The sequence below is a fragment of the Manacus candei genome, unplaced genomic scaffold (assembly GCF_025592945.1).
Source record: "Manacus candei isolate 608988 ecotype Guabito, Panama unplaced genomic scaffold, ASM2559294v1 h1tg000005l, whole genome shotgun sequence".
NCBI lineage: Eukaryota > Metazoa > Chordata > Aves > Passeriformes > Pipridae > Manacus > Manacus candei.
The window spans coordinates 25139372-25152306 of record NW_026138053.1 but is presented as its reverse complement, the minus strand read 5'-3'; the positions used below and the strand labels follow the sequence as shown (position 1 = coordinate 25152306).

Sequence of the window (12935 nt, the reverse complement as noted above, 5' to 3'; positions counted from 1 at the left end):
GGCTCTCCTCTGGAAAACTAAATTGCTGGAGAATCAATGCCCATTTTTCTTATTTCAATCACTTAAAAATGCACTTTTTTCAACTGTTCAATATTTAGATTATCGATCCATTAACAAAATAAGTAATTTACATTACTTGGGTTTTTCAGTCCTTCTAGACTTGAAAATATAAGTGGTGCTCATTGTTATACAGCAGATGACTATTACAGACAAGATGCCTGTATTCAAAACCCAAAGCTGTTGGGGTAGGCAGACAGATGTTATTTAAGTAGTCTGGTGGAAGTGTTTTGTGATCAAAGCACATTTTGGACTTCTTTAAAAAAAATAAAATAGATCTTCAATATCAAACTTAAAGGTCAAAATAATTTCATACATTAATGCTCTGGCTACAGCCTGCAGTCCTGCACACTCATGCTACAGATGTTTTACTAAAACAGAAGCCCAGGCTGGAGCCTAATCTTTAATGTTTCTCTTGTGCTTCTCTGACCATGATGATCTGATTTGCTGCATCTAGTAATTCATGAGTAATTCTCAGCTTATGGTTCCCTCATCTTCATCTATTTGTTTTCCTCTATATGAACTCCAAGCTTGGATCGAAGCTGCCTTGTTTTTGTCCACGAAACTGTACATCAGAAGTAAGAGTAGGAGACATTTATAGTCTGAGGGGTGTATTTAAATGACTTGTTTAACAAGACAGAGCCAGAGCAAATTTGGTGCAAGATACCTCTGCTCACCATCAATTAGATTATCCTGGAGAAACCAAAAGAGCAACAAAATAAATGGGTATAAAACAAGCCCACAAAATGCCTTTCATCTGAATGAAAGACGAGAAGCACGATTTTGTAGCATTTCATTTTTTACTTTCAATGGTTAAAAAAGTTATTTCAGAGATCCTGAAGGAAGCCTGCATCACTCAATAAACATTGAAGGGGTTAGCTGAAATCCAATTATTTATATTTAAACATCTACCTGTAAAAATTGATCTTTCACTTATTTCTCCTTTGTATACCAAGTGTAAGCAAGATCACTCAGCACACTGAGTAGACAGAATGAAGCTTTCAGAGCTACCTAGAATTGTATCCAGGCAACTTGCTTAGCAGGAAAATATAATCACATCCTTATGCCTTCAAGTGTCCAGAGTCCAGTGGTTCAAATCAAAGCTTGTTCTGAGTGTCTCTGGGTGAAAAGGAAGAGTACCCATTGTTATTCCCCTAAGTGGTATGTCATACAAGAGGGGACAAGTCATCTTCAATATTTGTTGAACATGGATAAACAAGCAGTAGAACAAAAGAACTCTAACATCAAGAGGGGTTAACCAAAAGTCTCTTTCTCAGCCAGGCTCAGTGTGATTTCTTGCTGTAAAAAAAGGAATCCTCTGAGGTAAAGTCTTTGGCTGGACTAAAAATGGAAACAGAATCAGGAGGCTCACATGAAACTTCAGTTTTCACCAGGACAAAAAAAAAAACAAACAACTTTTCTTCTTCTCTTAAGGAGGAGAAAGAGGAAGGAGATAAAAGGGAAAAACATCCTGATTTAAAAATAAACTCAAATCACTGTTCTGCAATAGAGTGCACTGAAGATGACTTGGCACATTAGATGCTTTGGTCCTTAGAGAAACCTGAACAAGGGCCATGTAAACAAGTGCTGCTTTCTCAAACACCTGAGAAAAGACAGACAGCTGCTATCAGAACCTGGACCTTGAAAATTAAATGCTTGAAAACATTTCCTTTAATTTGAGAGGAGACCTACAAAAGTCACGTCCCAAGCTGCAGTTACTCAGAGACTCACTAAGAGGCTATTAATGAGAAAGTGGAACCTCTTCAGTGGATCTTCCACATACCTGTGTAGGAGCCTCCCTGCCAAGGCAGTGATATCAAAGGCTGGTAAAAAGACAACTCAGGATTTAAGTATGGGGAAGCTCAAACTGAAACTTAATCCTGCATAGAATGCAATTTCTGTTAGAAATCCATTTTTGCTCCAGGGCCCTGAAAGTCATGGAATACTGTAGGTTGGATGGGACCTCTGGAATCCAGCCAGTCCAACTGCCCACTCAGGGAAGGGACAACTGCAAAGTTGGATTCAACTTCCAAGTTCAATAATTGCATTCAAGAACCCTACTTAGTCAAGCTCTGAGCACACCCAAAGACAATTCTACAGACTCTTCCCTCAGCTGTCTTGAAAAGTGCTTTTATGTCAAAGGATTAGGGAGAACTTGTTTTTAATCCAAATTTGCTTAAGCTCTTTGCCATTGACATAAGGAAAGAAAGGCATTAGCCCACCTCTCAGCATTACAGCATTAATGTTTAGGTTGTGTTCTGCTGCACAAATTTCTGCCTTCTCAGACCTTTCAGGTTCTGTCTATCTACACCCACATGGTGGGGGTGGCGTGAAGCACTGTCATACAACCTTAGCTCTCCTTCAATTCACTGAGAACTGCTGAACTGTAACTGCTGCCAAACCTGTGATACCAAACAGCAGCACTTGCAGACCTTCACGTGACTGAGGTGTTCAAAAAGTTTGGGGTGGAGATTTAATCTTCCCTGCAGCAGAGAGGCAGTTTGAACATCCAATTGCTCTTGAGAGAAGACTGGGGATGTAGGACAACTGAACACTCCACCTTTGGGAATAATCCAACTCAACAAGGTAAGTGAACCTTCATGCAGGGACCACAAAAAAAAGACTATTTTTAATCTTGTGTCTCTTCTAGGGCAGAAGAAAGTGTGGGGAGGAAAAAAAGGGTCTTTATTATAGCAACAGAAATGCTGGGTGGCATTTGACAAAGAATGGTGAGGAAGCCTTCCAGTCATGAGATTTATCTCACTTGACAGAGTAATACTGGGATGGGATATGAACAGTGCAGGCTTTGGCCTATCACAAGCCATTTCTGGGAAAGAAGATATAGTGTGATATTTTCAACTACATAAAGGAAATAGATGCTCTGGGAAAAGAAAAGAGGTGACAACACTTTAGGGACAGGAAAAAGTGGACTTGAATTCAAGGGAACAAAGCCCTGCACTAAAAATTAGCACAAGAATTTTCTGAAGAAATTAGATAATATCAACAGCAGTGAGTTGACATCAGTGCCCTCTGCACAAACCATTTCCCTTACTGTAAAGGAAAGAGATTAAAAATGGGTTTGATACAGCCTGAAGCAAAGAACCTTTGCAGACAAAACTATCTGGAGCATCTTGCTGAAGAATGCAGTGTGCCGTTTGCCTCTTGCAGCATGACAAATCACATGAGGAGGAGACAGCAGAAATAAATCCATTTCACCCCAATGTCTCCCTGTAGAACACTGCAGGCACAGGTAAAGCTAACTGGTATTTTTTATTTTTCCTGTCTATACTTTCCTTTTCAAAAAAGCTCCAATAAAACAAGAAAAATTTCTCCCAACAGCCATTAGCACAGGTACGTTAAAATGTTTGCTGGATATGGCTTTGTATTCACAATTTTTTGTTCCAGCAGAAACTGCAAGCACTTTGTTTCTATAACTAAGACAAAATTACTCATTTGATGCATTTGCTTTTTTCCTCTTTTTACCTGGAGTTTCCTTTGCAGTGAAGGAACAGTTTTTCTCTGAATAACCATTTTCTGCTGCCCTGGGGAAATCTCAGCAATCTCTTCTAGAAGCAACGCTCCGGTCCACAGCAGCAAAGTGGAAAAATGCCCTTAGTTTGTATTTCACATGTGTGCCCAAGATGATTTGGGAATCTGTACTTCATTTATATTTGCTATCAGAGCTCTGTCTAGACAAGTGGTCTGACACACAGGTGGCACCAGATTCCTGGGGAGCTCCTGCACACCCCATCTTGAGAGGTGACAAACATGCAACGGCCACCCGAAAAGGGACTGAACTTCAGAAAAGCATTCAATAGATATTTTCCCTGTAGGTCAAAGCCTCCCCCGTGTGCTCTGAAGACTATACAAGATTAAGCAAGGTCTGTATGAATCATTTTGCTGGTGGCAAAATCTTAAAAAAAAAACCCCTTTAAAAGTGAGGAAGCCACAGTGCCCACGATGTTAGTGAGGAGATGAAAGCAAGTTTCTAAAGCAGAGGAAGGCACCTGGGTATTTGGGGATGACAACTTAATCTCATCTTCCTACACTGCAACAGATGATGGGCAACAGCCTCCAAAAATCAGATTTAGGGAATCCAACAGAAATCCAGCCTCAAAAGAGAAATCATATTTAGGGAATTCAACACAAATCCAGCCCAGGTTTTCATTTAAACAAACAGGGAGCACAGCTTTGAGAAGAAGGAAAATGCCCAACAGTGTTCTGTTTAGCACACTGGATGATAAAAGGAGCACCATGAGAAAGGTCCACTCCATGAAAACTGAATTAAAGAGCTGAGATTAGATTGAATATGTCTGGTAGCCTCAGCCTAATCTCTGGCAAAACCAACAGCACAATAAGCACCTACTACTTTTCCTTCTACCAAGGAAAGGCTCAGGGATGTGACAGCAGAGGGTTTCAGGTCAGCACTTGAAATATTTTGACAGAGCTCTGCAGGAAAGACTATACCCTGCTTCAGCCACTGATTTTCATCTCTTACTCACACCAACTGCACTACTTTTTATATATATCTATATCTCAACACCAGCATTCCACTAAAGATCTATATCTCCCTCTGCTGAACAGATAAAGGGAACAGCAGCCTTGATGGGAACCGCCAACTGGGTTTTTAACCTTTGTATTCCACGGATTCCCTATGGCTTGAAGTTACAGATGACATTTGCAGGGTTATGGATAATGGTCTTTACACACTGGGGACATTTTTTTACTGACTTGTCTAAAGCTTTTGACACAGCAGCCCATAAAACCTCCACCCTAAATAACTTGTTCACATTAAGGAGAGAAGGAGGAGACATAAAACATTAGAGATCTTAATCAGTTGAGAAAAGGGCTCGGATGGGAGGGGGGAGCAAAACAGATTTCTCCAGAACTCCTTTGAAACTTTGACCTTTATGGTATTAAAGAGCTACAGTAATTTCTCACAGGAATAAGGGATAGATGGGTTTTGTGCAATTCAAGGAGAGCCATATATCAGACTGTTGGAGAAAAAATATTCAGTACACAGAAGGAAGATTTACTAATGCTACAAAACTAATGAAGACAACAGCAGTAACAACCTGCAGCCTTTGGAAGAACTCATTCTTTATGTCTGAAAGAGAAAAAATAATTATGCACTGTTCAGGCTCCTAATCCAATGTCTCATTGACTATGTAACATATCAGACTTTACATGCACCAGTGCCTGGAGGTTGATGTCCAAACTTTTATGACACCTAGAACACGTGAAAAAAAGTCATTTTATGGTAAAAAGTGCTTCAATCCATGCTGTTTAAATGGACTACACCTTGAAAGAGGTGAAACTTCCCACGAGCACCAGGAGCCTTATTTGTACAACGAGTGCTGGGTACATCTATCAAAGCCAAAAAAAAGTTATGGCATTTGTTGAACAGATTTCTCTCCATTCAAGATACATATTGCACACAATATTTGGTCTTATTGCAAAGCTTTGTCAGCCCTGGTTCTTGAATGACTCTAAGTTGCACGTGTCATAGAACTGTGATGGAAGGAAAGGGCAGCAGAGACTCCCTCAAGCCACACACTCCAACAGGTCAAGATCACATAGATAAGGGCTTCAGACATTAAGACAAGTGGATATGAACAGGAACATCCTCCCTAAGATTTTAGGAGTGCATTTATGAAGCAACAGCGTTAAGGTTTGTGGTATCAGCAAACATCATACATAGAGAACCAAACAGGCTTCAGAGCAGTCAAAGTGGCTCTAGGGAAAGTGCAGGCTGCTGTCATATACAGTACAACCACACAGTTGAGGACCTGAGTGTGCCAAATTATCAGTCAGACCCAATTTTAGTCCCAAGCTACATTTTGTTTCACTAGCCTGAGGAGATATTAGCCTTCTTAACTAGGTTCTTGAGATGATGATCTAATTCATTACCTAAACTGCCCTCGCAGCAGACTCCACTGGAAGAGAGGAAGGATCTTAAATATAGTGTCACTAACCACTAATATTCCAGCTTCAGATAAGAACTCTTAAACCAAAAGCCAAAGGTATGGTGGATTATGCAGACAGGGAGACAAGCACGGGAAAGTATGTGATGATACACAGGCATCCCATGTGGAAAAGAAGCAATGGACCCTCTAACTGGGCAATGAAATGAGTCACATGAAGAGCTTTGTACACACATCTACAGTCTCACTTTTTGCTATCTTCTTGAGATTCAAATTGCTAAGAGGAACCTCACCCAAGCATTCAAAACTCTACTCTTAAAAACTCACACAGTGCTCAGATGCTCAGACACCTTTGGGGCGAGAGCCCACGCTTCACTGACAAGTTATAGATTTTCCTGTGCAACGTGACAATTTTTGCCAGTGTGTGCGTTATAAAAGTCTAAATGTGCATAGCACCCAAATAAAAGGCTGGAACAGTTAATCTACACATCAGTCTGAACAGGAGATAACACAGGAAGAGGATGACATCCCGATGAGCAATTCCTTTAAATGAGCTACCAGAAAAACTGCAGCTTTGGAAACTGCCGAGGTTGGAAAGGATTAAACTCTTAAGGGATACACCAAGAGCTAGTAGCAAGTGCAATTTGGCATTCTGAGGAAAAGATGAATGTTGGAGTTGCCTATCTGTTCCTGAATTTCAAGGCTCATTTAAATTTGAATTTGAATTTTGTAACATTGACTAAATGACTTCTGTGCCAGTTGTAAGACAAAATGTTCAGGAAAAGAATATTTAAGCAAACAATTAGCACACTCATTTCTGCTAATGACAGATTTATCCTTTTCTCCAGAGAATTAAATGGAGCTTTTCAAGTTCATTTTATTCATTCACTTGTTACTGAAGTGTGATGACCTCTGGGATAAAGTCAGGAAACTCCCAGTAGGTCTCTGTATTGCTCCTCACTATTCATTGCAAATGCTTTATCCAAGACAAGTCAGATACTACTTTTTCTGTGCAAGTAAAAAAGTTGTATCAGCTTCTAAACTCTTGAGGCTTATGTGAAAATTGTACATGCAACATGTCCTGCACACTGATGAGAGGTTTCACATCCCTTTGTGATTTCCTAGGAAGCAGCTGCAGGAAGACACTGTGCAGTGCCTGGCAGGTCTGGCAGCATCTCTGATGTGCAGATACAGAAAAATCATCTTAACTGCAAAGATCCTAAGTTTAAATAACATGGCATAGCTGCACTTCTCCTCATTGTCAGTCCTGAGCAGAAGCAGAATGTGATCTACCTACCAGAGACAGAAAGATTGTCTTCACCAGGACAGCAAGGCTTGGTTGGATATTTCACTTTCATTTACATCCCAGCACCCATGAGGAGGGATAACATTAAAGTCAAACCTTCAAGGATGTGCTCTCACCTACAAAATCCCACTAAGCTCAGTGCTTCTGCTACAGTAAGTACCGTTGGCACAAAAATATGATCACAGCCATGCCTGCTGAAAGTACAGATTCCTCCTAACAACCCTTGAAGTGCTGTAAATGCTTTCAAAGGTTACAACAAACAATACCTTTGCAGCGAATTCTGGAATGAGTTTGAATCGAAGGTGACAAGTGTGCACTTCCAAAACACAGACCTTGTCCCCTACTTCCCTGCCAACAGCCTCGGAGATCGTGGACTAGAGGAAGGTTATCGAATATCCACAAAAGGGAAAGACACCCTAAAGCCCTATACAAGTAATGGGCAAGTCCTGGAGTGCTGTATGCCACTTTCTCTTTCATAAAAGCTGATTTTTGAGCAGCGCTGTGAAGTTTTTCCACAGGCTTGAAAGAAATGCCTAACCTTTGTCTGTGCCTCTGAACACTGTGCTCAATTCCTACGCTGAAGGTAATCTTGTAGCTCAAACCCAAGGAAGCTGCTTAACTCCACCCTAAACATGCCATATATTCACACAAATAAGATTCTTTCTGAGTGACTGCAGACTTTCAATACAGCAAAGTACTTACCCATGAGAATCTATTAAGGTAAGACCTTGCTTTCAGCTGGAAAACATTAATTCTCTCCCAAAGAGGCACACTGCCTTCTTGGTCATTAATATCCCATCATTCTCCTGAGCTGAGTGACAAGCCAGGCAAGTCACCCAGATCTGAGGCAGCGAGAAAGGCTAAGTCTACAAGGAGATGTTTGGAAAAGAGAAATCACTGCTCCAGTTACTGCAGTAGAAAAATCAATATTTCACTGGACAGTACGGTCTCCAAAGTGGCCCCGCTTGGACACCAGGTATATTAGCAAAATGGAATGATGCTGATAAAGCCACATGCAACCCTGAACTGTAAGTGCATCAGGGCCATGCAGAGACCTCAAGGGGTGGGTAAATAGTTGCAAATGAAAACAAAGCTGTTGACAAAGCAACAGGAGTCCTCCATCATGCTGATACTGACCCACAGTATCTAATTAGTTTCATGGCCATTCAATGATGAAATAAAGGTGGCAGGATTCAAAGCCAGAATACATCATTCTGTAACGTTGCAATGGTGCACAGGAAACATCTTTAAATAGCATGGAAAACATGCTGGGGAAGGGCAAAACTACCTGTGAAAGAAAATCATGAAGTGAGGAAGGGAATAAGGAAGAGAGAAATAGAAGAAAGCCCAGCACCTAAGAGAAGGTTTCGTGTTCAACGAGGATTTGCCCCTCCTTAGTTAATACTGGCCTCAATTCAGGCTGCCAAAAGCCTGTCTGGGGCTGGCACTGGTGATCCATGGTTAGGGCAGGAGCTAACCCAGAAAAAAACACAATTCAGTTTTGACCACACAATTGCCAGTGTGAAGGAAGAGATGGAAAAGCAAAATCTGCTATGTTTAGGAGGGAGCATGGCATCCTCAGCACAGGTAGTCTCAACCTCTGTGGCTGTAAGCAGTAAAACCAACATCAATCAGCACTGCCCCGTGTTTTCCCTGCCCTGGCCACTTTAAACTCACACTGTCAAAAGTTTGTAACAACCCAGCAAAGCTCTTTGGAGACCAATCAAAGCTAAAATTAACCCAGCAAAACCTTAAGTTCTGACCATGATGTTCTCCCAAGCCCACCTGTACTTCTCTGCTGCTTCCACTTATTTTGTGAAGCTTTTGGAGAGTCTCTGTCCTGGATTTCTGCGTCCCTGAGAAACCCCTCTCATCCCCCACAACCCAACCTGCTACATTTGTGGTTCCTACACAGAAAAAAAAAACATAGCGTGTGAGAAGATGATGCCTCTCAAGTCATTGAAACTCCAGATTCCCGAGTTCTTACACAATCTCTGCATAATATATGGGAAATAAAAGGTCAGTGGTAGCTGCTGACAGCATGACAGCATGCTGGGAATAAAGCATTGCTACTATCAATAGCTCCACTGAGCTCACCGGAGCTCGCAGACAGTCTGATCTCACCCAGACCGCCCAACTTGGACATCCCAGTTGCAAAGAGCTGGATGCATTTTCAGCCCTTGGTTTTCTTTTTTAAAAGCAGGGAAACGGTACTGCTGGAAAATATATGGGTTGAGGACATTAGGGCTATTGCCGAGGCAGAACAATAACAGCTTCGGTCGTGATTTATAAAGCTAATTTCAGGATAAAGCCCTATCTATTTTTAAAAAGAGGAAAAGACCACAAAATCACCTGATTTTGTATTCGGCAGTGATTACAGTTTATACTGGCCAATGTTTCAACCTAGTAAGCATGCAAATAGAATATTTTATTAAAGCAACAGACAAAAGGGGTCTTTTCTTCTTTATGTGCCCTCTCCACTGCAACAGATTTTATCAGGCTCCAGACACGCCAGTTTCCCTCTCACCTGAAGTGCCTGTCTGATTTTAAAAGAATTATTTCCTAAACCAAATACCCATTTCTCTCCTCTATAGGCTCTGCTTCCAGTTTATTGCTCATTTGTTCTGTTTTAGGCTACCAAAATGATTTTTTTTTTGGTCATCTGAAAGCTTTCAGAGTGAATAGTCCAGAAAAGAAACATATATCATCCATATTAGATGCTAATCCTGGGATTTGCTTCTACAGTGGCACCTAAAGTATGGTTTTCTACGGTATCTGAAGCCAGCTCAGTGCTCTCTACTGAAGGAGAGTGTTCCTCACAGAGATGTACAGTCTAACAACACTTTTGACCACGGCTACATCTCAATCAGAGCATCACAGCAACTCCTGTGACAGAAACTCCCATTTTGCTCATTGTGCCACAGGGTTTCACAGCCTGATTTTGCTTCAGAAATCCATCCCCAGTCCTTCAGTTCCGTCCTTTTATTTGGCAATGGAAAAACCACTTCAAGGAGGCATTCTGAATAGAGGGATGCAAGTGGGCAAGGGCAGAGGAAAATCTTTCCTCAGGGAAGGTGTGAAAGAACAGGACCTTAGGAGAAGATGCTCCAGCTCTATGGATGGTTAAGAACGACCCTCAAGAGAAAATAAAAAAATCAGGAAGTGAAAAGTGAAAAGAAAACTCATAATTTCAAAACATTATCACTGAAAAAACCCTTAGATTTACAGTCAAAATTACATTGCTTAAGCAAGGTATGTTGGCTTTGAGCTATTCTGCATGCAGAAAAAGGGGAGGAACTGAAACGTGTATGTAATTTAGCAACAGTACAGTAAATCAATTCACTTCTTCCTTTTATATCTCAAATATTAAGCTTCCCCCAACCATTTAATCAACTGCTTATCTCATCAAGCCTGAAACTATAAATATAAACACACATAAATACAGACACATATATAGCATTAAGGTCCATCAAATCAACAAATAAAGTGAGAGCATATACAGGAACAGCACTTCTGTTTAAATACTGCACAAGACTGTGCAGGGCATGCAATGCAGGGCATGCAATGTTTGGCTCTTTTATGCTTGAATAAATCACTGAATAAGTAATTGAAACAATTTTGAAGACCTGAAAATCCTGTTAAGATGTGAGCAAGCCAAGGCAGAGCTGGGACAGCTTTCTAAAATTGCCCACTACATTGGTCACTGAATTAGTGTTCAGCATTTTGCCCTGCTCATCTTTATTCCTATTGGGGGCAATCAGGAATGGTCAAGTCAGTGTGCCCAGTCTGCTGCTTTTTCTTTTTTTTTAAATACTACCTAAGGAAACCAGCTTTGACTCTTCCTTTATTGATTTTATAGCCCATGTGACAACTCACTATTTAACAGCCATGTTCCTTTTTCCACACACTAAATGAAATTAAGCAAAACTAGTTGAAACTGATGGAGGAGGAAAACCTTTGCCTACATCATAACACATTAAACATGACTGTTTTACTATGTGAAATATGAAAGCAGACACTAAGTCATTTATTTGCTCTGATTGTTTTTTTACGAGTTCAGAAATAACATCTTTCAAGTCTCCGGTATTTCTTTAAATTTAATATGCCATTTTTTTTCCACATGTATTTTATGGTTGAAAGATCAATTAGAATTCCTTTGTGGGAAGTCATTGCCATCAGTTCAATTACTCCATGTAATTGTTTCAGTAATTGTAGTTAAATATCCATTTTAATTTTTATTTAGAGACTCAATTACCAAGCATTAAGCAGATGTAAACACTTCTTCCCTGGTACAAATACCATTTTACCCCTTGGCATTCTCTAAATCATAAAAACACGCATGTAGTCCTTTAAAACCTCCATATACCTTATAGGGTTTGCTAATGCTTCTTTCAAAACACACGTGAAGACAAACCCCATGGTTTGTTAAACCTGGGTGTGGGGATAGAAACAATCCTAACTGCTCCCACCCCCGTGTCCTGCAGCTCCAAAAGCCTTCATGAATTTAGCTGTGCCTTATTCCCCCACTGCCTTTCAGGTGCAAGGAATCCCAGCTACTGATTTATCAGGAAGAATTCTGTTTCAGGAATCTCTACATGTATATGTTAATCAGTAGCTGATCCATTTGGAGCCAGTTTTTCTCTAGAGCCATTCCCAGATAGCCCCCCTCATTCAAATGCTTCTAGTAGGTATTGTCATTCAATTCTATTTTTGCATGTAATTCACTAAATTTCAGAGATATGCCTGTCAAGCAAGTCAATATTTTACACTCCAACGTGAACACATTTTTTACAGCAAATCAAAATGCAAATTTACATTTTTTCCCCCCTCCTAAGAGTTACAACTGAAGTAGAACCAGCCTGGAAACGGGAACACTTGAATGAAACAGCAAACCAGAAGCTGCAAGAGTGATCAACGTATCTCCTGAAGTCCAGAGAGAGCAAATGTTGTCAGAACATCTACTTACAAGTGCATTAGAACTCCCTGAGGGGCAAGGAAATGCAGAGTTGGTTAAACATTTATAGGCACCTCAGTCTCAGTTACTGTACGCACAGCACAGTTTCCTCCCAGAGCGACACCTGCTCTGCTCTCAAATCTTTGTATTATCACCAAGAACCATTTAATCTAAGTGAATAAAAGGCTCATTGTGCCTTCCCCGCTGACTACTTCAAACAAAAAAAATAAAATAAAAACGTTCACAGCTATCTTTGCCCGACCCAGGAAAACACGAGCCCACCCAGAGGGATTGGAGTTGGAGTGATGGGAACAGGTACAGCCGCTGTTTTACAGCACAATTCAGGTGAAACCAGTTAAAATCCCCAGTATGGCTCTGGAGTATTTATAGAGCAACGCTGTAAATCAGAAAGAACAACTATCACCATGTTAACACGTTAACTTTGAGACTCTCACAGCCGAGCTTTGCCTGGTTGCCTTAGTGATCCCAATAAAAACACTAAGGACTTGTTTTCCTGGCTTTTATCTCTGATAGAGGCACCCAAATTAAAAAGTCAGGCTGGGGGATGAAGTTGACAGTTGGGTATTGTGGGACTTGAAAAGTCTTATTTGGAGGCATTTTAACTGCAAAGACACCTCAGTTTCAGTCAAAGCAGACAACCTCACATTTTTAGGGGGAATAAGGAATAAAAGAA

At 40.7% G+C, this 12935-nt stretch overlaps 1 protein-coding gene across 3 annotated transcripts in view; it reads right to left on the bottom strand.

The window, feature by feature from the left end:
- Positions 1–12935, bottom strand: part of COP1 (COP1 E3 ubiquitin ligase) — a 123571-nt gene that overhangs the window by 41349 nt on the left and 69287 nt on the right. The window lies entirely within an intron of this gene.